We start from the raw sequence: 23,267 nt of genomic DNA on the forward strand, positions 1-23,267 counted from the left end.
CCCCTCCCTCCTCTCTCTTCCCTCCCAGCCCATTTTGGACTCTCTCTACACAACACGGTAAAAGGACGTGGTAAATGTTTTGAGATTTTCATAATGTCTCTTATGCTCTCTCTCTCTCTCTGTTATATAAAAATATATAACAGAGCTCTCCTTTCATGGGTGACGGTTGAGCACTCTACTCTCTCTCTCTCTCTCTCTCTCTCTCTCTCTCTCTCTCTCTCTCATGTCTCATGTCTCTTGTCTCCTTGGGCTTACCTAGAGCCAAGCCTCAGAGAGCGTGTGTTGTTTGCACATGGGGGAGTAGCGGGAGGGCAATGGCGAGTGTAGGGCCTACAGTCTCTGTCTCTCTGTCTCTCCCCCCCCCCCCCCCCCCCCCCCCCCCCCTCTCTCTCTCTCTTTCTCTCTCTGCGTGCAAACAACTCAGAGCTTGTTGTGTTTGCAAGCATTGTCATCATGAACCTCATGGCATGAGGTTGTTGGGGGGGGGGGGGGGGGGGGGCTATCCTGGGGAATTGATAAAGAAAGAATATTTCTTTATTGCAGACCCGATATGTAGGAGTATGTATATGTGAGAAAGAGAGACTTCTCATTACCGCAAAAATAGCTTGCACAGCATGCCAAAAGCTTTCTCCAACTACAACAATCATCTCCAGTGAGTAAGTGACATGTGTTTGAGTATACACATCCAATAGGCTTGGTACTAGGGGTAGAGAGAGAGAGAGAGAGAGAGAGAGAGAGAGAGAGAGAGAGAGAGAGTTCTTATAATTTATCTAACAAGATGCTCCTTCTAAACTAGAAGGCCCATCTACCGTCATTTACACATGCCCATAGAGCAACCAACATGGTCAAATTAGGTTGCAGGAAAACACACACAACTTGGAGAAGACGAAGGAAGCTCAAGGCACACAACAAAGAGTGTTATACTTAGTGCGTAATGGAAGATTGATAGCCCTAGAATGATGGGCGTATATACAATGCACGAGGGAAAAAACCTTATACTGAGGGAAAAAATGCCCCGACAGTCCTAAGTGTGTTCACACACATCACTACCACCTGTATATGGTAACAAATCCCCCCTCGAGTGATGAGGTGAACAAGAGCTGGCACATAGAGTAAAGGGAAGTGCCATGCCCTGAGGACATGATCAATCCACAAACGGGAGTAAGCCCAAAGCTTTGAGGAAAGCTTCAAACTTCTCACACGACAATGCCTCTGTGAAAAGATCTGCAAGGTTGTCCTCTGTTGGCACATAAGCCAAGTTGATCTCTCCTACTGAGAGCCTCTCCTTGACATAGTGACAATGCACCTCAATGTGCTTTGTGCGAGCATGAAAAACTAGGTTCCTCGCAACTGCCAAGGTGCTTTGACTGTCAGTGTAGAGAGTGTTGGCAGTGTCCTGTCCAACACCCACATCAACCATAAGGCGTCTGAGCCATACACACTCAAACGTAGCTGTGAAGATTGCCCTATACTCAGCCTCACAACTCCAAGTGGCCACAGTAGGTTGTTTCTTGCTCAACCATGATATACATGAATTACCAAATATGAAACAAAAACTAGTTGGACACTCGCATGTCAAAACAACCAGCCCAATCTGAGTCCGAAAATGCATGTAAGTCTCGCGGCAATGATCGTCCCTTGGGATAAAACAAGACAAGATGTAAAGTGCCACTCAAGTAGCGGAAAATCCTCTTGACAACCTGCCAATGCGTAGACCATGGGCTATGCATAAATTGGCTGACCAGTGAAACTGCAAACTGAATATCCAACGTCGTGCTGCATACATAAATGAGGCATCCAACAACAGTTTGGTAAAGAGTGACATTTGCAGGATCACCAACATCATGAAGACTCAATTTCAAACTTGTTTCCATGGAAGTGGCAATAGGTTTGCAATCCTCAAGTCCAAACTTACATAGCAATTCTCTATGTAACTTTTTTGACACAACGCAATACCACCATCACACTGCTTAAAGTGTATACCCAAGTAATGATGCAACAACCCCAAATCTTTTATCTTAAAAGTAGCATTCAAATCAGCCTTAAATTCAGGAATATGTCTCTCATTTGGTCCAGCGATCAGCAAAATCATCCACGTAGAGAACCACAATGAGAAGTACATCACCCTCACGCTTTACATACAATGTGATTTCTGTTGGACTATTACAAAAACCTCGTTTGACCAAATGAGTGTCAGCCTTCTCTCATACCAAGCACGAGGATATTGCTTCAACCCATACAAAGCTTTCTTCCATTTGCACACTTTATCTTCATGCCCTTTAATGACAAAACCGCGAGGCTCTGTTACATAAAATTCCTCAAATACATCATCATTCAAGACAACAGCAACAATGTTTGACTGATGTACATCCCAACCAACATGAGTTGCCAATGCACATAGAAAACACGCAGTAGTCATACGACAAGTGGGAGAAAAAGTCTCTTCATAATATACGCCTTTTTGTTGTGCATAACCCTTTGCAACAAGTCGAGCCTTATAGCGATCAATCGCACCATCCGGCTTGCGTTTCAACTTGTAAACCACTTCATCACATAAAGCCCATGTGTCATTTTCTATAAGTGCATCATATTTTGATTGCATGGCAGCCATCCAATTTTTTGAATTTTGTGCTTCATCAAAAGATGGAGGTTCCTCAACATCATGTAAGCTAGACACAGTCAAAGCATAATAATCTGATGCATAAGATGCATGTCAAGAACCTGAATGCGTACGACTAGACAAAGGTTACTGTCATGCAAAGTATGCACCATCCATTTAGGCATACGTATAGCCTGTTCATTCTCAGCTTTTCTTCATCAAGTACATCATGTACATCTGCATCAATAATAGGCTGATCTGTAAAATTTTTAGAAACCCCCATAGGCTTTACATTTTACCTTTTTGAACTTCCACCACTGAAAAGAGGCAACAAAGTGTCATAAATGTCATGTGAGCTTACAATATTGTCTCTAGTACATGACAACAAGGGCTGAATAGAGTTTTCCACAAATACAACATCCCATGAGACCAAGATATGCTTTGTTTGCGGATGATACAACCTGTAACCTTTTCTTTCAACACTATAACCAACAAAAATGCATTTGACAACCTTATCATTCAATTTTCTACGTTGTGTTTGTGGCACCAAAGCATATGCCAAACAACCAAAAACACGCATGTGCTCAATAGAAGGCTTTCTATCATGCCATGTTTCATATGGAGTAATAGATTGCAAAGCTTTTGTAGGACACGTGTTAAGTACATAAGTCACACACATGATGGCCTCAAGCCAAAACAAATGCGGCAAAGCTTGACTTTTGACCATACATCGTGCTATTTTTGTAAGTGACGTGTTTTTGCTCTCAACAAACACCATTTTTCTAAGGCATATAAGGCACTATATATTGGTTTTTTATCCCAGACTAGCCAAAAATGCATTAAATTCATGAGACATATACTTCTCCCCTCGAGCAGAACGGAGGGTGCCCATAGTCTCAAGGGGTGCACCTTTAAGAAAGTATGCATATAACGTGCGTTCAAAGGGTATTAAAGAAACCTCTCTACTTACATGCTTAAGGGAACAAAATGACCTCTTTTTCTTCAAAAACTTATGGTTTTTTCTCTAACATCAATTAAAAACCCGTTTTATTAATATAATCCTATAAAAATTTCAAAATTTTTGGCAATTAAAAAAACCATTCATTTGAACTAACATGGTAACTTACACGTCTAAGAGGTGAACCCCCGAGCCCATAATACATTTTTTGAGACATTTTTAGCCATAGCTAGAAATTGTTTAAAGCACATAAATACTTTGGACTTCGCTTTACGCGGAAATACCCATGCATGCTTGGAGTAATCATCAATGAAAGTCATGAAGTAAAGGTAATTGCCCAAAGACGGAGTTTGCATGGACCCACAAACGTCACTATGCGCAAGCTGCAACCTGCGTGTGGCCCTAACTGAACCATCCTTTGGAAACTTTGAACGCTGCATCTTACCCAAAATACAGCCTTCACAAACATGTTTGGCATGTGCTTCAAGAGGAGGCAAAGAAGCAATTATATCAGATTTTTGCGAACACAGCAAACTGGCAAAATTCAGATGTCCAAAACGTGCATGCCAAAGTTTGCATCTGAAATAGCCTTAGAATCCACAACTGCATCTGTAAAATTTTTCCCATACTTGTCATACAAAGTGAGCTTATACAACCCACAACATAAAATGCTAGATGCAATAATTTCATCTCCAAAAGTGAGATCATGTACTGTACATCTGTCATCCACAAATTTGACTACTAGACCAAGTCTAGCAAGTACATATACAGAAAAAAGATTCTTCTTGATTCCAAGTACATAAAGTGCATCAACAAGTGTGAAAGAACTACCATTTGCAGAAGTAAGCACAATCTTTCCAACTCCCTGAACCGGATAAGAGGCATTGTTGGCACAAGTAGCTGAATTCCCATGAGGGACAGACTCAAAAGAGGTGAACAAATCACAATGTGAGGTAATGTGCTTTGTAGCACCACTATCAAAATACCACACATGTGAATCTGCAGCAACTGACATGCATGCATCATGGACAACAGGATTATAGGTACACTGTGCACTAAAAGACCATTCTACATCAACAGACGAATTGCTGCCAACAGAAGCTTTAGAAACATGTGATTTTCCACTCGCAAAAGAACCATGAGAAGTGGCTGCGTTGCTGTTACCACCTTTTCTTTGAACAACAATAAAAGCATGTTCAACTGCACACTGTTTAGTCCTGCTTTTTCTGGAAAGTGACTCTTGCAACAACAATGTACACAATGCATCAAACTTGACAACTTCAGGATTTCCTTGGGTCATAAGTCTCAAAGTACTAGCAAGAGTCAGATAAGAATCTAGCAAGGCATCAAGAATAGTCTGTACAAGGGAATTGTTTAAAATGACTTTACCTATAGAAATAAGTTGCTCATTGATATCCTTGACACCAACAAGGAAAGTGTCCATATCATCTTCCTCATGCATAATCTTCGACTCCATCTCTTTACGCAACAATGCAATTTTTGCCTCATTACGACTTGCATAAAGACGATCCAGAATATCCCAAGCGTGTTTTGCAGAATTCACTAAACGAATGTGAGGAGTAATAGTACACTTCTGTTTGCGGGTACGCCGCGATAGACAATGGAGCACAGCGAGAACACAAACCAACAAACTGTCAATCCAAGGACGTAGCTGACCCGAATAGCGCATGCAGGCAATCTCTGGGTTTTCAACCCTGAGCTAGACACTAACAACACTCTACACTCACTAATCTTACCACAACACTACCATAAAGCAAAGAAACAAACAACGCATCCTACGAAACACTACAAGCTCGAAACAGTCTCAAATCATATCGAAATGATTCGAAATCGGAGGGCAAAACTCACAAGGACATATCCTATATGGCCAAACACCTAAACCCTGAAAACCATAACTGTAAGACCTCTAATCCCTATCACGATAAACTCAAAACAGTAATTTCCAAAGTGTCTGGAACTGATCTACAAAGACATCAACACGAAGAGCTTCTCGCCCTGATTCTAATGACTACTTGATCATTCAGATCGGATGTCGTTTGAGGTACTTACGACCAAATATATCTCGTAGCAGGCGGGTTCGCGATGTGGTCCTTGGCTTGCATTACTTGCGTCGACACGGAGAGCTCCTCGATGCTAACACGCTCCTACTCTCATATCTGCAATGTGATTGGTGTGTGCGACGGTGTGTGTATCTGAAGTCTAGAACTCTCCCCCTCCGATTGGTTGTTGTATCTTGAATTGCATGAGGTTGTATCGACTTGTTGGTGCAACACTTTTTTGTCATTGTAGCTCTAGTTTGCTCACTGTGCCAAGTGCGTGAGTGTTTTCTTCTCCTTTTTTTTGTGGACTACTCCGCCTTCTCCACCTTATATATTATATGGACTTTGACTCTTATGCTCACCTCTTCCAGCATGAGCGACATGACTTTATGTATGCTCAACTCTCCATCTTGAGCTTATACCTATTAGCTAGACTCATAGACCATAGAAAAATATTAACTTGAAGCTTGGGTTTGACACTTTGCTCATTTAGTGGCTTAGCTGCCCAACTCTAGACTCTTATGCCATGTAAGTTTAATGGCGACTTGGACTTACCTGATCGTGGCCTGAAATCCAATTCCATATGCTTTTGATGTTTAGGCCTTTCTCGTTAATTTCTGTTTGAGATGCCATGTTGTCCAATACATTGGCATATATCTGCTCTTCATTCCTTGGTAGCAAATTGTGGTCGCTTGATGAGACAGGTATTGATGTTGAAGCAATGGTTGATGAAGTCTTCTTCTTCCAGATAGTGTTCTTCAAAACTCGGACCTCCACATTTACCGTTGCTTTCTTTTTGTTGTTAAGAGGCTGTAAAGGAGTTGTGTATCTTTCTTGTTGTTGAGCCTCAATCGTGGATTTTGGAACCCACATTGTTCTTGGGCCTGGTGTGATCTCCTTTGCCACTTGCCTTGTTTCTTCTTTGACTTGATGGTACCTTGTATTTAATTTCCAAATATGGCTGTTACTTTTGTAAAAGCCTTGCTCTTGTAGTAATTGACGAGGAATCCATCAATAGGTTGTAGTACTCTTGGGTGTAGCGGGTGGCTGCTCTTCATTTCTTGATGTTTCTTGCTTTTCCTAGGTGATTCCTTGATAAGCTACTACCTTAGGTAACCAGATTTGAAAGTTACCCTCATAGAATCCTTGTGCTTTGAGTAACTCGACTGGAATGAATCTTTGGACTTGCTTGGAGGTGATCTTCACTTGACTTTGTTGGGTAGTCTGGTAGAATTTTGATTTCATTACCCAGACTTGTCGCATGGTTTGTCCAGTGGAAGACCTTCTCTTTTGCTTTTTGTACCTGTCCTTTCTCTTGGTTGAGTTATGTGATTGACGTTGACGGCTTTGTTGATTCCTGACTGAGTGGTTGTCATGGGATGGATATCACCAGGCTGTTATCTTGGGCTTGTTGACCCAAACATCTGAATTTCCTTTCTTGTAGCCTTGTGCAATAATTGACTCGCTTGATGTGATCCATCCTGTTACCTTTGCTTGTTGATGTTGTTCCTATGATTGTATCCAAATTGGATCATTAAATTTAATCTGTGCCTTGGATACTAGCACTTGGTTGACCTGTTTTGACTTCTTTTGGAGACTTTCGGGCGATGGAAACTTCGGTTGATAGACTTATTGCTTGAGTTTCCATTGTTTTGTTGGTGGTTTGGCTTTTGATGTAGATGCTTTGTCTTGCACTTGCATTGGCTGGGCTAGAGACTGTGGGCTTACTTTAGCTTTGTCTTTTTCAATAGCCAAGAATATTTGAACTGTTGTAGGCTTGACCTCTGTTGCCACTTGATAGCTTGTCGTGATGACCATTGTTGAAGATTCAGGCTCGTTTTCAAAGACTTGTGCCCATGGCTTGGACAAAATCAAGTGTGTTCCCATTTTTCGAGAATCTACCACCAAGAATTTTTCTTTGACATTCTGTGAGTGTAGTTGGAGAGTAGCTTCTGCAATCCCCATACTTATAACATCTACTTCAGGTGAGAGATTTACCTTTATCTGAATATCATAAAGCTTTGGCTTACCTAGAAGTAACCACATGCCATATGACATGACATTAGTCATGGAATTTGTATCAATTTCTACCATAAAATTCATCTTGACTCCATCTTGTGCACTTAGCAAAAAGTTGATCTTCTTTGGTACTAGATTGCCTGTGTTCTCTTGAGTGACTTGAGCAATCTTTGGCCTGGACTCCTTGTCGTCTTCTTCTTCATTGTTCACACTTGTGAGTTCATATGTGTGTTCTAGCTCCTGCTTGACCACCATTTCCTCTGATATGTCTTTTGGACAGACAAGATCAGCATTTGGTTAGTGTAGAGTCATAGGCTCTGCTTCCTCGACTTCAGCTATTGAAATGTCACCAATAGTGTCTGAACTTCCTGTCACTTGATGCACCTCTTCTTTGATTGATTCCAAGTCTTCATATTGCTCGTTTGTAGGCGCTAGACCTGAAGCATCTTCTTTGGATCTTTGCCCTTCTTCCTGCAACTTTGCTTCGTTGACTTGCGGCTCCTCCTTTGTACTATGCATTCAAGTTGGACAGTTTGTAATCAAGTGTGTTATTGCACATTGATCGCAAAGAGCACCTATTTCTATATGAACAGTATTCGGGATAGGTATCTGGTTTTGTGCTATCCCCATAGCTGATAACCCTGTTTCGAACTCATACTCAGATTCTTCATGTGTCTCACACATGACCCTTAGCATGTAGTAGGGGACTATGTCATACCCATTCTCATCGCAAAATTTTGTTGGTGTGGTCTCATTAACATAGATATCCAAAGTAGCCAATATCTGAGTCCACTCTAGCGGTTCTAACGCCTCTTCCAAAAAAGGTTCTCTTATGTAAGCATCATCTTCTAAGACCCTCTCTAAGGAATTCTCATTTCTCCCAAAGTCACTACACTCCGATGCTCCGCACATCCAAATTTATTTCTTTTTGCCCATCCACGGATGGTTTGTTGATCCACTTTGTGTTGCAGAATCAAAATCTTCCACGGGCATTCTAGTTACATCTTGGTAACTATGATTTCTCATATTTACACGTGTTGTGGTTTCAACATGCCTCAAGTATAGATAATCATAACCCCAATCTTGTACCATCTTGAGTTGCCTCATGAATGGTCTTCCAAGGATGATTTCATAGTTATTTTTCTTGCCAAAGTCAACTATGGCAAAAGTATGCGCATTCTCTATACCACAAGAAGACACCACTATCGCTTCTAGCAATCCCATGGGTCTTTCCACATGCCCATCATCTAACTGTAATTTTATTCTGGTTGTTCTAAAGGCGGGCCTACCCCATTTCTCCCATATTTGTTTTGTTGCTATGGCAATTCCTGCTCCGCTGTCAAGTATAGCTTTCATTTCAATCCCATTGTACTCGACAGGCAAAGTGGCACTACCATCTTCTCCTTCACAGTACTCTCCTACTTTGTTCAGAGGTACCGGTCTTACATTTGATCTAGGCTTCTCGATCTCATCTAGCTCTTTTCCAGGAACCTTAACGGGCTTTTGATCCCAATTTTTTCCAAGCATTTTCCTATATCCGTCTACATACTTGGCGTGATTTTCAAAAGTTCTGCCAACGTAATTGTGCACTTCACTGGCGTGGATATCAAGTCAGTCAAAATTTTTGTGTCCAATTCTTTTGTCCCCCCTAGCCTTCATGATGGAACTCTCACAATCTCAGACTTTGCCTCAAAATATCCCATGTACTGTGGCAAAGTTCTTAGCGATGCAGGTCTACTGTCTTCGGAGGCTATCGATCCTACGTCACCATGATATGACCTCGCATCAACACTCATTTGTGGTCTATCTAACGTGATTTCAGGAAATGGTGCTGGTCCAGCATCCTCTTCTCTTTTTTGGGCATCTCGGACAGCCTTCCATAATTCCTCTGGCCACTGCTCCTCAACTATAGGAACATAGGGTGGGAAATCCCTCATTGATTCATCTGTTGTATTTTGGACTACCCTCGAGTCTTGCGACCTTGGCAGTGGTTCTTCCCTATGATCCACTTCTTCTCTAGGCAATTCGTCTACTTTAATGCTCTCGTCTTTGTGCACTGGGGTGACTATCCTATCCTTCAATTCTGGTGGAGGTGGTTCTAGCAATGCTTGAGCAGTTTCAATGAGCTGCTTACACATTTCTAGCCTCTGCTTCTCTAGTTTAGGATAAGGATAAGTCATCCATCTTTGTTCTAAGGTCTGTCTATTTTTCAATCTAGCCTCATAAGCCTGTAAAATCGCATCTAAAGGCTCATTCACTTTGTCCACTAGGACAGATCCTCCTGAACTAGCACTCTTGGGTGCTTCAACTGGTTTAAGGGTTTCAACTTCCCTTTGCTGTGTCTGTTGATCTTGATTTGTTTCCAACTCAGTTGTAACAACCTTTTCTTCTCCTTTATCCCTTTCTAGTCTCGCTTTCATTCTAGTCCTTCTTGCTCGTCTAGAGTTTCTACGGCTTTTGGAACTCTTACTAGTCTCTCCATTTGTAGGCTTCTGCTCTTGCACTTTTTCTTGTGCTCTTGTGACAACGTTTACTGGAGAAACTTGCTTACTTTCATCGTCTTGTTGTTGAAGCACCTGTTCTTTTGCAATTGTTTCTTGCTCTATTGTTGTCGTCGTCTCTCCTTTTGTTGCGGCTCGTTCTTTCTCTGATTAGCTGGTAAAAGGAAAGGTAACATGTGGTTGCATTTTACCTTTCTTTCTTGGATTCTTAGGACAATCCAAAATCATATGTGTGACTGCACACTCATTACAATATACATTTATCATGATATCATGGTGTGGACAATCCTTAATCAAGTGATCACTACTACCACATCTGTCACATGGACATCTTGGTTGTTGTGGCATTACTTGATATTGACCTTGAAGTGGTCTCTGATCTACCACATATCTTTCTATTTGAAGCTCATGACTCACATATGCATTTCTAGCAGCTATGGGTCTTTCACTTAAGAACACTTGTTCCGCTGCTACAGGATGATATCTAGGCGGTTGAGACATAACATGCTCAAACCCTGGTGGAGTCTTAGGTCTATAGTCAGGACAATGTTGCGTCGGATGGTCCCCTCCACCTGTCATGCACCTTCGTCGTTGAGGAACTCTATAGGCTGATACTCTGTCAGAGTGGTTGATGCGTTGCATCACATTCTCTATGATTTGCTCCTCAACATTTACTTGGTTTTGTCCTAGATTCCCTCTTTGATCCTCAAGATCACCGGTTTTCTTTTTCTCACTCGCATCATTCATCTTCTTCTGACCATCTTCATAGAATTCACAATTGTCAACTAGGTCAACTGCTGCTTTGGTCACCTCTTCCAAGGTTTGGTATCTTTTCACGTATAGGTCCTTTTGGAGATTCTCATTCCTAAGCCCTCTGATGAAGCATAGGATCTGACGTTCTAGCGTGGGTAACTCTTGGGTAGGACATCTAGCAACATATTGCTTGAAACGCAGTATTGCATGTCGCAATGTTTCTGTTTCGCCTTGTTTAAATTCCTGAATCTTAGGAAGGGTGTTATGTTTTATGCCCCTCTTGGTCAATTCTTGAACAAATTCATCCAACATTTGCTCAATGGTTGTGAACTCTCTCTGGTTCAATAGTTCAAACCATGCTTGTGCATTGTCCTCCAATGTAAGTCCAAAACCCTCATACTGCGTGTGGAGGTCCTCTACTCGTTCTGCTCGTAGGACTTGCTTGAAAGCCGAGACATGGGCGTATGGGTCTCCTATGCCATTGTACTTTCTATTTACCCATTTTCTTAGCTGAGATGGTCTTATACCTTGGGGTGCAAAGTATGGAACCATACTCCTATCTGGTATCGTTTCATCTCTCATTATCGCTCTAGGAGGAAATCCAGGTGGTGGTCCCCTCTTTGGAATTCTCTTAGAGATTCCTGTGTTTGGTGGATGTATCTGAAGTCCTTCATTGACCAAATATCCACTCATCTCTAATTTGGTTCGCGGATTTGTGCTTTCTACAGCTCTATATTCTCGTCCATACTTGTCAAAAAATAAAGATGTCCATTGTCGGTCGACCTCGTATGTATAGACATATAAGAGCTTGTACTCTCTCAGCTCATCTGGGTAATGCTCTAAGCAACTGTAAAGGTTGAATTGATTTCCATTAATATACCTATATAATCCTTCACTTTCATGGTTATACGTCCAAACTTTCTCCACAAAATTGGTCTTTATGTACTGTAGGTTTGGAAGATCTATTCTGGGTGGGTGCTCATCTATCCTTGCAATCCATGTGCTTGTATAAGCTGAGTCTGAGTCTGATGTAGACCTGACTTCTAGGCTTAATAGCTCTAGCTTGCTGTAGTAACACCTCTCTCAGTGTGTTCAAGTGTTTTGGTAAGGTAAAATCCAAAACTATGTCCAAAATCGTGAGCGTTTTCTCACAATTCTTTGAAATTGTCGATTTTAGACACCCCTAACTTCCGGATGCATTTTGAGGCCTTAAACAACGTTTTTTTCAAAAATTACCAAAATGATGACATGGCAACCGTTTTGGTCCATTTACTCTAAAATCTGTAGTGCTGCTCTCAAGCTACGTTTTGATAAAAAAACTTTTGGAATCGGAGTCCGTATGTGAAAGTTATGACCAAAACAGTGAGATGTAATTTGGAAAGTTGCTCTATCTGATGTTTTTGCAAGTGGTCAGTTTGAGCCCAAAATTGGTGTGTGCACTCCTTAGGCAATGATAAACCCAGTGGTATACTTGGTTTCAAAAAATTTCTCAAAAGTTTTTCTGACTTGTCTATCGCGATAGGCTCACCAAGTACCCCTTGCAGATGTCCAAATGCACTCAAACTTTGTGTACAGGGTATAATGGGCCTTCTGAACCCAAATATGAAGTCAGATTTGAATTTTGATTTTTCTACAGTGAATTCTTGAGCCTATCGCGATAGGCTCACCAGAGTGTTACTGGGATACAATTTTTCAATTTTTTTTACAGATTTGAGTTCTCCCTTCTCTTTGAGATACTACTCACCAAGTTTCGACCAATTTGGAATACTTTCCCTTTGTAACTTCCATCAAACAACAGTTTCTTTTCTGATCTTGTGAAGTAATCCACTTAGATGCACTTCCAATGCTCCAAATTTACTCAAAATTTAACCATAGGCTCACAACAACATGTAGAACAAGGCCCTAAGGTCAGTTTTCAAAAATTTCAATTTTTGTGAAAAAGCCCCAGTCTATCGTGATAGGCTCAACAAATTCTTCAGTTTTGAAAATTTTCCAGATTTCTCTTCACCACTGTGTTCCCTATGCTCTGTACACCTTGCTCACCAATTTCCACTTGTTTTGGACTTTTTCTTAGGTCTTTAACTCCAACTCTAGAATTCTAAGTCTATCTGATCACTAGAAAATAGACTTAGGATGACTTCCCAATGTCCAAAATCCACCAAATTTTGTGTGTAACCTCCAGAGAGGCTATACAAGCTATGCTCCAGAGGGTTTTGAAAATTTCAATTTCTTTGGCCCTGCTTTGAGTCTATCGCGATAGGCTCATCAAGTACCCCTTTTATAGGTCAAACATGAATTTTGACTATACCAGTGTGTTCCAACACCTCTCCTTAGTCCTCCTACCAATTTTCAAGTGGTTTGGATTTTTATTTTGTCAGCTAGACCAGATCTGGTGTTTTCTACTGTTGGGATCGGAGAGCACACACACAGAGAGCCAGCACGAAGAAGGAGATAGACACAGTGTGTGGCGGGGCGGTACTCACACTACAATGTGTAGTTATGAGTATAGTTATTATGAATGAGTAAATGAATGGCTGTACATGGGCGGCTGAACAACGGGTAGCCGGGCACACGGGCCTTTAACCCAACAATCTCCCACTTAAAGGCAGTGTGCCTTTAAAGTGGCCAAAGTACAGCAAAAGAAGTCAAGCCATACCCATCAGCGATCTACAGTGTGCGAACCGCTGTGAGGGTAACGACTTCGTGAGTAGATCAGCAGGGTTATCGTCAGTGTGTACCTTGACAAGCTCTATGCGCTTGTCCTCTAGCACCTCTCGTATGAAGTGATACCTCACCTCAATGTGCTTTGTCTTCGCATGGAAGACAGGATTCCGTGCCAACGCTATGGCACTCTGGCTATCACAATGTAGAATCGGAGCATCACAAGCCATACCAAGATCTCCCACTAGTCGTGAGAGCCATACGGCCTCCTTGGCAGCCTCAGTGGCAGCCATATATTCAGCCTCTGTAGTGCTCAAAGCAACGCATGGCTGTAAACGTGATGCCCACGAAACCGGTCCACCTGCAACTGTGAACACATAGCCGCTAGTAGACTTCCTCGAGTCCACTGACCCTGCATAGTCTGAATCTGTATATCCGCAAACAGACATATCCTTCTCACCATAACATAGGGACAACTCTGAAGTCCCTCTCAAGTATTTGAGAATACCTCTCACTGCATCCCAATGACGCTTTCCCGGGTTAGACATGTACCTGCTAACCACACCAACTGCATGAGCAAGATCTGGACGCGTAGCCACCATGGCATACATCAAGGAACCAACAGCTGACGCATAGGGAATCTGAGACATCTCTGTAGTCTCCAAATCTGTCTAAGGGCAGTCATCATGGCTGAGTTTTACATATGGAGGCAACGGGGTACTAATGGCCTTCCCCCCTTCCATATGAAAACGCTCAAGCACCCTGTCAATGTACTCTTTCTGACTAAGAAAGAGCATCTTGCGAGAATGATCACGAGTGATCCGCATACCCAAAATATGACTGGCATCCCCAAGATCCTTCATGGAAAAAGTCTCATGTAGCCTATGTTTCAAGGCATCCACATCAGAAATACACTTCCCTGCGATCAGCATGTCATCCACATACAAAACCAAAACAACAAGACTACCATCTGCAGCCTTGCGAGTATAGAGGCATGGATCCTCATAACTGCGTACATAGCCCAATGAACTCATGAATGCATCAAACTTACGATACCATTCACGAGATGATTGCTTCAGCCCATACAAGGTCTTAAGAAGCCGTCATACCATCTTCTTTGAACCATGAATAACAAACCCACTTGGTTGCTCCATGTACAAATCCTCGTGCAAGTCCGGATGTAAGAAAGCTGTCTTTACATCCATTTGCTTCAATTCCATGTCTTCTGTAGCTACCAAAGCAAACAACATACGCAAAGTAGACATCTTCACCACTGGGGAGAAGATCTCGTCAAAATCAATGCCCTTCTGTTGCTTGAATCCTTTAGCCACAAGCCTTGCTTTGTACCTAGGCTTTGCATCCATTGAACACAATTTTATCTTGTAAACCCACTTGCATGGTAGTGCCTTCTTACCCTTTGGCAAAGGAGTAAGCTCCCACGTTTCATTTTGGATCAACGAATCCATCTCTGACTGCATAGCCTGCTCCCACTTGAGCTTGTCAACACTAGACATGGCTTCATCATAACATGATGGCTCCCCGCAATCAGTCAACAATACATAATCCATAGAAGGCACAAAACGCTGAGATTGTCTTGCACGCCACTCTGAACGCCTCAAAGACTGTGCAGGAGGTGCATCTGGCTGTCCCACATCTACATGATCTCCCAACAAGGGCTGATCTCCCACTTGAGGGTCAATGGGCTGCCCACGAGCAGCCATGGGACCATCATACCGATGACCATCCTCCTCAAATATCACACGCCGAACCTCAACCGTTCGCGGTGATGCTATATACATAGAGTCCTCATGAAAAACAACATCATGGCTGCACACAATCTTCCTGTCAATAGGATCCCACAATCGATAACCCATCTCACCAGAGCTACCATAACCTAAGAAGATACATCTCTTGCTCTTTGGATCCAATTTGCTGCGTTTTGCCTTAGGTACATGTACATAAGCTTCACAGCCAAAAACACGAAGGTGACCATACGAAGGTGGCAAACCTGTCCATACCTCTTCAGGCACTTTGAAGCCCAAAGGAACACTAGGTGAACGATTTATCAAATGCACAGAAGTGGCAACAACTTCAGTCCAAAATCCATTTGACAAACCAGCCATAGAAAGCATACTACGGACTTTTTCCTATATAGTCCTGTTCATGCGCTCTGCCACACCATTTTGAGGAGGTGTCTAGGGAGCACTAAGCTCGCGCCGTATACCCTTCTCAACACATAATGTTGTGAAAGCATGAGACATAAATTCACCCCCATTGTCCGTATGTAAGCACTTCAACTTACAACCTGATTGGTTCTCAACAAGAGCCAACAATTGCTTAAATATATCAAACACCATATCCTTCTTACGAATGGGGTATGCCCATACCTTCCTGCTAGCATCATCAATGAACGTAACAAAGTACATAGCACCTCCAAGAGAAGCATTGGGCATCGGCCCACATACATCACTATGCACCAAAGCTAGCTTTTCCAAAGATCTGTGTGGAACACTTTTCTTATGAGAAGACCGAGCATGTCGACCATAAAGGCAATGCTCACAAAACTCAAAACCACCAAAATCTAAAACGTGAATGTAATCCGCACGTGCCAACAACTTCAAACCTTTCAGTGACATATGCCCCAAACGCTAATGCCATAAAGAAGCAGGAGGTTGCTCAGTGATCCCCACAATGTGATCAGCCACACTAGCTACACAAAGGGAATACAACGTATTCCTCTTAGCACCTTTAACCAAAACAAGGCTACCCTTAGTGAGCTTCCAACCTCCATCACCAAAAGATACATTGAAACCAAGTGAATCCAACTGACCCACACTAATCAAGCTTTTTGCAAGAGCCGGCACATGATGCACACGCTGCAAGACAAACGTAGTAGAGTTTGGCATAGCCAAATGAATATCCCCAATGCCATGAATCTGCATAGAACGCCCATCGACAATCCTGACAGTACCTGTGCTCGAAGCATCATAGTCATGAACCCACGACCTATGAGGCGTAACGTGAAAAGAAGCACCACTGTCAATGACCCAATCCATAGGCATACTACTCTCATGAGTGAGAAGAAAAGCGTCATCAAAATAGGATGCAAGCAACACATCACCAAGCTCTTCACTAGTAGCACTAGTCGGAGCACATACATGGTTATCTTGAGAGATACACTCTCCCTGTGTTGCATTTAATTCCTCAATCTTGACATTGGACTTAGGCTTGTCCTTAGCATCATGGTCTTTCTTCTTACCATCTCCATTTTCCCTTTTCCACTTGTAGCAATCCTTTTTGAAATGGACTTTTCTACCACAATGAAAACATTCCACATCCTTTTTACTTGTGCCTGCACAGGACTTGCTTCTAGATTTACCCCTGTTGGACTTATACTTGTCCATAGTCCTGCCTCTGACAACCATTGCACTAGAAGACTTACTACCTGCATTATTCTTTCGATTAATCTCTTCCATGAGAAGACTAGACTCCACATTAGTACTTGTCAACTCATCCACAGGAACCGAGTTACTTATGGCTGTCCTAAATGTGTCCCATGACTCAGGCAACGTGACAAGTAAAAACACTAGCTTTTACATTGTCCTCAAACGTAATTTTCTGCGTAGCAAGTTGGCTGAAAATTGTATTGAACTCATTCAAATGCGCATTCATGGAAGCACCTTCCTCCATTCGTAAATCAATAAGCTTTTTAATCCAATACACCATAGAAGCAGCTGAATGCTTATCATACATATCGCAAATCCGCTGCCATAGCTCATAAGCTCCACCCTGTGCATCTTTCACATTGTAATAAACAGACTTTGAAAGGGAAAGCCTAATGGTAGACCTGCACATCTCATCCAACTCCTCCAAATCATCCCTCTCCATGTTCTCTAGCTTAACTCCCTGCAACTTTAGAGGTCGAATCTGTTTCTTCTGCACCAAGACATCCCAAATCTGATCTTTCCAATATGAGAAGTTAGCACCATCCAACTTCTCAATATTGAAAACTGTGTCCTCTTTAGTGCCCATTACAACAAGAATGCAACAATGAGAAACCTGTAACCAACCAACAAACTGCCACAACAAAGTAGTGTTGCAAATCTGACAACACCTGCTGCTCAATCAAAGAGCAAATGCATAGAGTATAAATCAGCCCATAATATGGTCAAAAAACGTACGTAGAAATACACAAACAAATGCATAAACCCGTGACACCTGTAACTCAACCGGCCTAGGCAAACTGTGCCACAAAATGCATCAACAATGAGCTGTCATAGAGGCATAAACATACTCCATGTCTGAATAACCACAATAGAGACATAAGCTGACCAAGCTTACACAAATCCGTGAGCATAAATGGATCCAAGTGAGCATATAACCAATGCACAAGCTCAACGAAGTCCAATCTCTACTGTCAACCGAGTACCTGTCCGTACTTAAACCGCAACACTGCAAGCAAGAGCAAACCCGCTCTATGTATAAGTGAACCAAATCTCCACAATATCATGCATAAAGAGTGTCTGTCAAACTTCCATATCCACATCCATCAACATACATAGATGATGTAAACCTGTAGCTCAAGAACACGCATAAACAGACTGCCCAGAAGAGTAGAAGCTCCCACTCAAACCACAACCATATACATGGCTGTCCCACAGTCAAAATACATGTTTTGTAACCACAGAAGAAACCTGTATCCAAAGCTCCCTGTAACCTGTAACCTGTACCTGTACCTGCACCTGTACCTGTACCTGTAGTCGAAGAAGACAATGTCACCAAACTCCCACTCTATCTGTGTGTATGAGGCCACTCCAAGAAGAGGCTACACACTCTCAAGTGAGCTGTGGGCTCACGTAAGTGGAAGACACTACAACAATGGCACCTGTAATGGCTATGGAAGCTCTGGCAGCAGAAAACTACCAAAGAGAGCTGAAAAACGCAGCTCCTAGTCTGTAGCTCGGATGGGATTTCTAATGGCACGAATGGCTCCGAAAGGGGGGTTAAACTTCAGGACGCCTGGTGAAAATACTCGCGGAGTGCTGAACCTTCCAATGCCAAGCTCAGAAAAACCTTCTGCTCTTTAGAAATGTGCGCGTGCGTGAAACCGAAAAACGGCAATGAAACAGCAGCAAGTTTCAACACACTCAACAATGATGATGAAGCTCTCAATGCTCTCACTACCAAGCTCTGATACCACTTGTTGGGATCGGAGAGCACACACACACAGAGCCAGCACGAAGAAGGAGATAGACACAGTGTGTGGCGGGGCAGTACTCACACTACAATGTGTAGTTATGAGTATAGTTATTATGAATGAGTAAATGAATGGCTGTACATGGGCGGCTGAACAACGGGCAGCCGGGCACACGGGCCTTTAACCCAACATCTACAAGCTGAATCCTCTCAAATGGTCTTAGACCCACTTTTTGATGTCCAATTGACTACAAAAATTTTTATGTGTCCTTGATAGCACCTTTCCAAGCTATGTCACATAGGTTTTTGAAAAATTCTCTATCACTAGGTTCTTTGCCTATCGCGATAGGCTCACCAAGTATGCTAAAATGACACTTTTTTTAAATTTTCTCTTCACAGATGTGTTCCCTACCCTCTGTAGATCATGTATACCAAGTTTCACAACGTTTGGAAATTTGGTCAAGTCCCTTTATCCAATTTGTCTCTGAACTTAGACTCTAAAGACCAGACTGGAGGTTTAGTGGTCAAGCAGGTGTCCAAGTACACTCAATTTTTGGGAGCAGCCTTGTATTGAGGTGTTTTACTTGTGGTATGAGGGGTTTTGCCTGATTGTGAGTCTATCTCCAATTCACCAGTCTATCGTGATAGACTGAGAAGAGAGCCACTGGGAAGTGATTTTTTTCTCTGTTTTTGGACAGTTTGGTTCCCAATGCCCTTAGAAGCCTATCCCCAAAGTTTCATTCAATTTGGACTTCTTTTCCTTTGGATTCAAGCATTTCACAGTTCACTTCCTTACACACAGAAAAAACAAATTCCCACTTAGATGCACAAAGCACTGATGCAAATGCTTTGAAATTTCACATACAAGCTCTAGAGCATATGCAAAACAAGGTCTTGAGGTCAAACTTTTTTGAAAATTGCAGATTTGGTTTCAGATTTTTGTTTTTTTAGGGTTTTTTTTTTGGATTGGACCAAGTATGTGTTTTCCCTCTACCTTAAGGTCTCCAATGCAAAAACAAGCACTCAAATCGGCTTTCAAACGACCATTTTAGAGCACTTTTACCATAATCAGCTCAATTCCGCCTTTTGTGTTTTCAAGCACATTTTCATGTCAAAATTGCTCTAGATCAACATCATATGTCCTACACTACCTAAAGTCCTACTTTGGATGGTTCAATGGTTGTTTTTGCTTTCTGGCAAGCAAACAACCTCCTGCTTACCTTTTGCATTTTTCTTTGCGTTTTTTTTCTCTTTCAAGTTCTTCACAACCATAAGTCACAACCAAACACATAAACCATAAAACCTAATCTAAACACACAACAAAATAATATAACCATACCTCAACCTCATGGTGGACCACCTCGGCGAGACGCAGGCTCCGTGGCTATCCCTCAGTCAAGAGATCCTCTCTCTGACTTCCCACTAAGAAGGCAAATGGTGACAACACTCTAGAAAACTCTAGAGAAACGCTATACTATCAAACATGAGTGATGCGGTCTATGCTAGTTTAAACACTTCGTCCCCAGCAATGGCGCCAATGTTTGCGGGTACGCCGCGAAGGACGATGGAGCACAACGAGAACAGATACCAACAAATTGTCAATCCGAGGACGTAGCTAATCCGACTAGGGCATGGAGGCAATCTTTGAGTTGTCAACCCTGAGCTAGACACTAACAACACTCTACAGTCACTAATCTTACCACAACACTACCATAAAGCAAAGAAACAGACAATGCATCCTACGAAACACTACAAGCTCGAAACAGTCTCAAATCATATCGGAATGATTCGAAATCGGAGGGCAAGACTCAAAAGGACATATCCTATATGGCCAAACACATAAACCCTGAAAAACATAACTGTAAGACCTCTAATCGCTATCGCGATAGACTCAAAACAGTAATTTCCAAAGTGTCCGGAACTGATCTACAAAGACGTCAACATGAAGAGCTTCTCGCCCTGATTCTAACGACTACTTGATCATTCAGATCGGATGTCGTTTGAGGTACTTACGACCAAATATAGCTCGTAGCAGGTGGGCTCACGATGTTGTCCTCGGCTTGCATTGCTTGCGCCGACGTGGAGAGCTCCTCGATGCTAACACGCTCCTACTCTCATATCTGCAATGTGATTAGTGTGCGTGACGGTGTGTGTGCGTGAAGCTCACTACCCTGTGCTGCAGAACCCACGACTGTATATTAATTGAGATAACGTAATGTGTCCTTTACAAAGCCTTAGGTTTCAGCTTATATACCGAGCCTTCAAACCTAATGTCCGGCCAAATGACCTGAATTGTCCCTAGGCTTCTACAGAGCTTAATTACAAGAAACTGAGTTGGCTTTACTCATTATACAAGCATCTGCGGCCAAAATACAAGTGCCGATTTAAAATATGAGGTTCCTGTAAACATTACAAAAGTGGCCGTAATGGCTCAAAATAATAATAACGGGATATTCGATGACGTCCATGAACTCGTATCTTCATGTTGCAGCATCCATCTTCATCTTCATTACTTCATCACCATCTTCATGTGGAATCTTTACAGAATCTTTGATAAATTTTAATGGAATCTTTATGGAAACGTTGTTTAAAGGGCGTTCTTTCAACAACTTCACAGACAACACAATCAATGCATGAGCATGCGCATATTTTACATCCCAACGAGCTTGTTCAACTGTATGCAAAAAAACTCTAACAGCAGCAATCCTTGCTGCAAGACCTGCAACATCCTCAACATTGCTTGTAACCTCAGAACCAGGATGTACATCAATGCCCTACACAATGTTCCAAATGCCCTTTGACATAAGAACATGTTGCATCATATAAGACCACAGAGGGTAATTTTTCCCATCCAATCTGTCCTCAACAGTTAACATCTTGAACACATCTGTGTTGTTGTCGGCCTTGGCGAATGCCTGCACCGGATGTGAAAAGTGCCCAAAAAGAGGAGAAACAAAGCGGGAATGGCACGTGCTATATAGAACAAATGGTAGAAGATTGTAAAGGGACCTGTTATGCAAAAAATGGCACTAACATAAATTTTGCACAAAATGACAAAATAGCTTGCGCAATATTGCCTGTAGTAGAAATGGAGGCTGAAATGAGCCCAAATCAAAAACTTGAGCAGCCTAAGCTCTTCAATTGATCTTGAAATTTTTGTCGACCTGCGAAATCTCTCCAAAGCTCACTAAAATCGGAGAAAGTGAGCAGGCATGTGCCGAAGCTGCTGGCGACTAAGCTCGGGAGGATGCAACCTGATCTGATACCAATTGTTGGAATTAGGGTTGCCCAAAAACGCACACAGCTTGCAGAAGATGAAGGAAGCTCAAGGCACACAATGGAGAGTGTTTTACTTAGTGTGCAATGGAAAGATTGATAGCCCTAGAATGATGGGCGTATATGCAATGCACGGGGGGAAAAACCTCCTAATGAGGGAAATAATGCCCCGGCGGTCCTAAGTGTGCTCACACACATCACTACCACATGTATATGGTAACACAAGAGCCGATCCATAAAGGCTCCTATGCAAAAATTCCATTGCTCTTTTGGAAGCTTTACACTACAGGCATCCAATTTTTCGCGGTGATAAAAGGTGTGGATGGAGTTTCAACTTCTGAAGGGTGGTGCAACCACCCTCCACCCTAGCAACGATACCTTTTTTCCTACTTTTCTATGTTGTTTAGTTGGTATATGGGCTTGCCCTTCAAAAGGAGAGCACCTTTCAAAAGTGCTAGCAATGGGTCTATGGACAGGCAGTTTAATAACATCACCCCAATTTCTAGGTCTTGGGCAGCTCTTCCAAGTTCCAAGTTGAAGGAAGACCCCTTCTCCTTGTAGCCAAGTCAGCATCTTGACACGCTAATGCTAACAATGAGTGGAGTTTTCCTACTGTGAGAATGACATATCATAAATCATGAATTCTTGTTGTTTGGTCACTTTTCTTGAAGAGACGTATATGCGTATCTTGTGTGTGTGTGTGTGTGTGTGTGTGTGTGTGTGTGTGTGTGTGTGAGAGAGAGAGAGAGAGAGAGAGAGAGAGAGAGAGAGAGAGAGAGAGAGAGAGAGAGAGAGAGAGAGAGAGAGAGAGAGAGAGAGAGAGAGAGAGAGAGAGAGAGAGAGGTCACTTGAATTTGTTGCAGACACTTGATCTTTCTATTATGAGCAAAGCAAGAAAGATTTCCAAACAAAGAGGACACGTTTCTCTAGTCCTAAGCTAACCAATAAAGTCATCGCTCGTGACACAATTTTTTTTTTCTTGGCACACAATAGTAAAAGGATATCTACTTGCTTAACTCCTTTTATAATGAGTATGGAAAGAGATATATATGCCACAATCTTGCAGAATATAATCATCATATGAAACCTAATCATTTCACTACCCATGTATCATTGAGGTATCATTAAAGAGAGACTGACATAGCCACATGTGAGTGAACCCACCGGATAATCCACTAATCCACATGGAGAGATGTCTAAGTTTTCAATATACAGTGTCATGCCAAGGGCAACTATGGTGGGTC

Source organism: Adiantum capillus-veneris, chromosome 14 (assembly GCF_014529385.1).
Source record: "Adiantum capillus-veneris isolate H3 chromosome 14, ASM1452938v2, whole genome shotgun sequence".
Classification (NCBI taxonomy): domain Eukaryota; kingdom Viridiplantae; phylum Streptophyta; class Polypodiopsida; order Polypodiales; family Pteridaceae; genus Adiantum; species Adiantum capillus-veneris.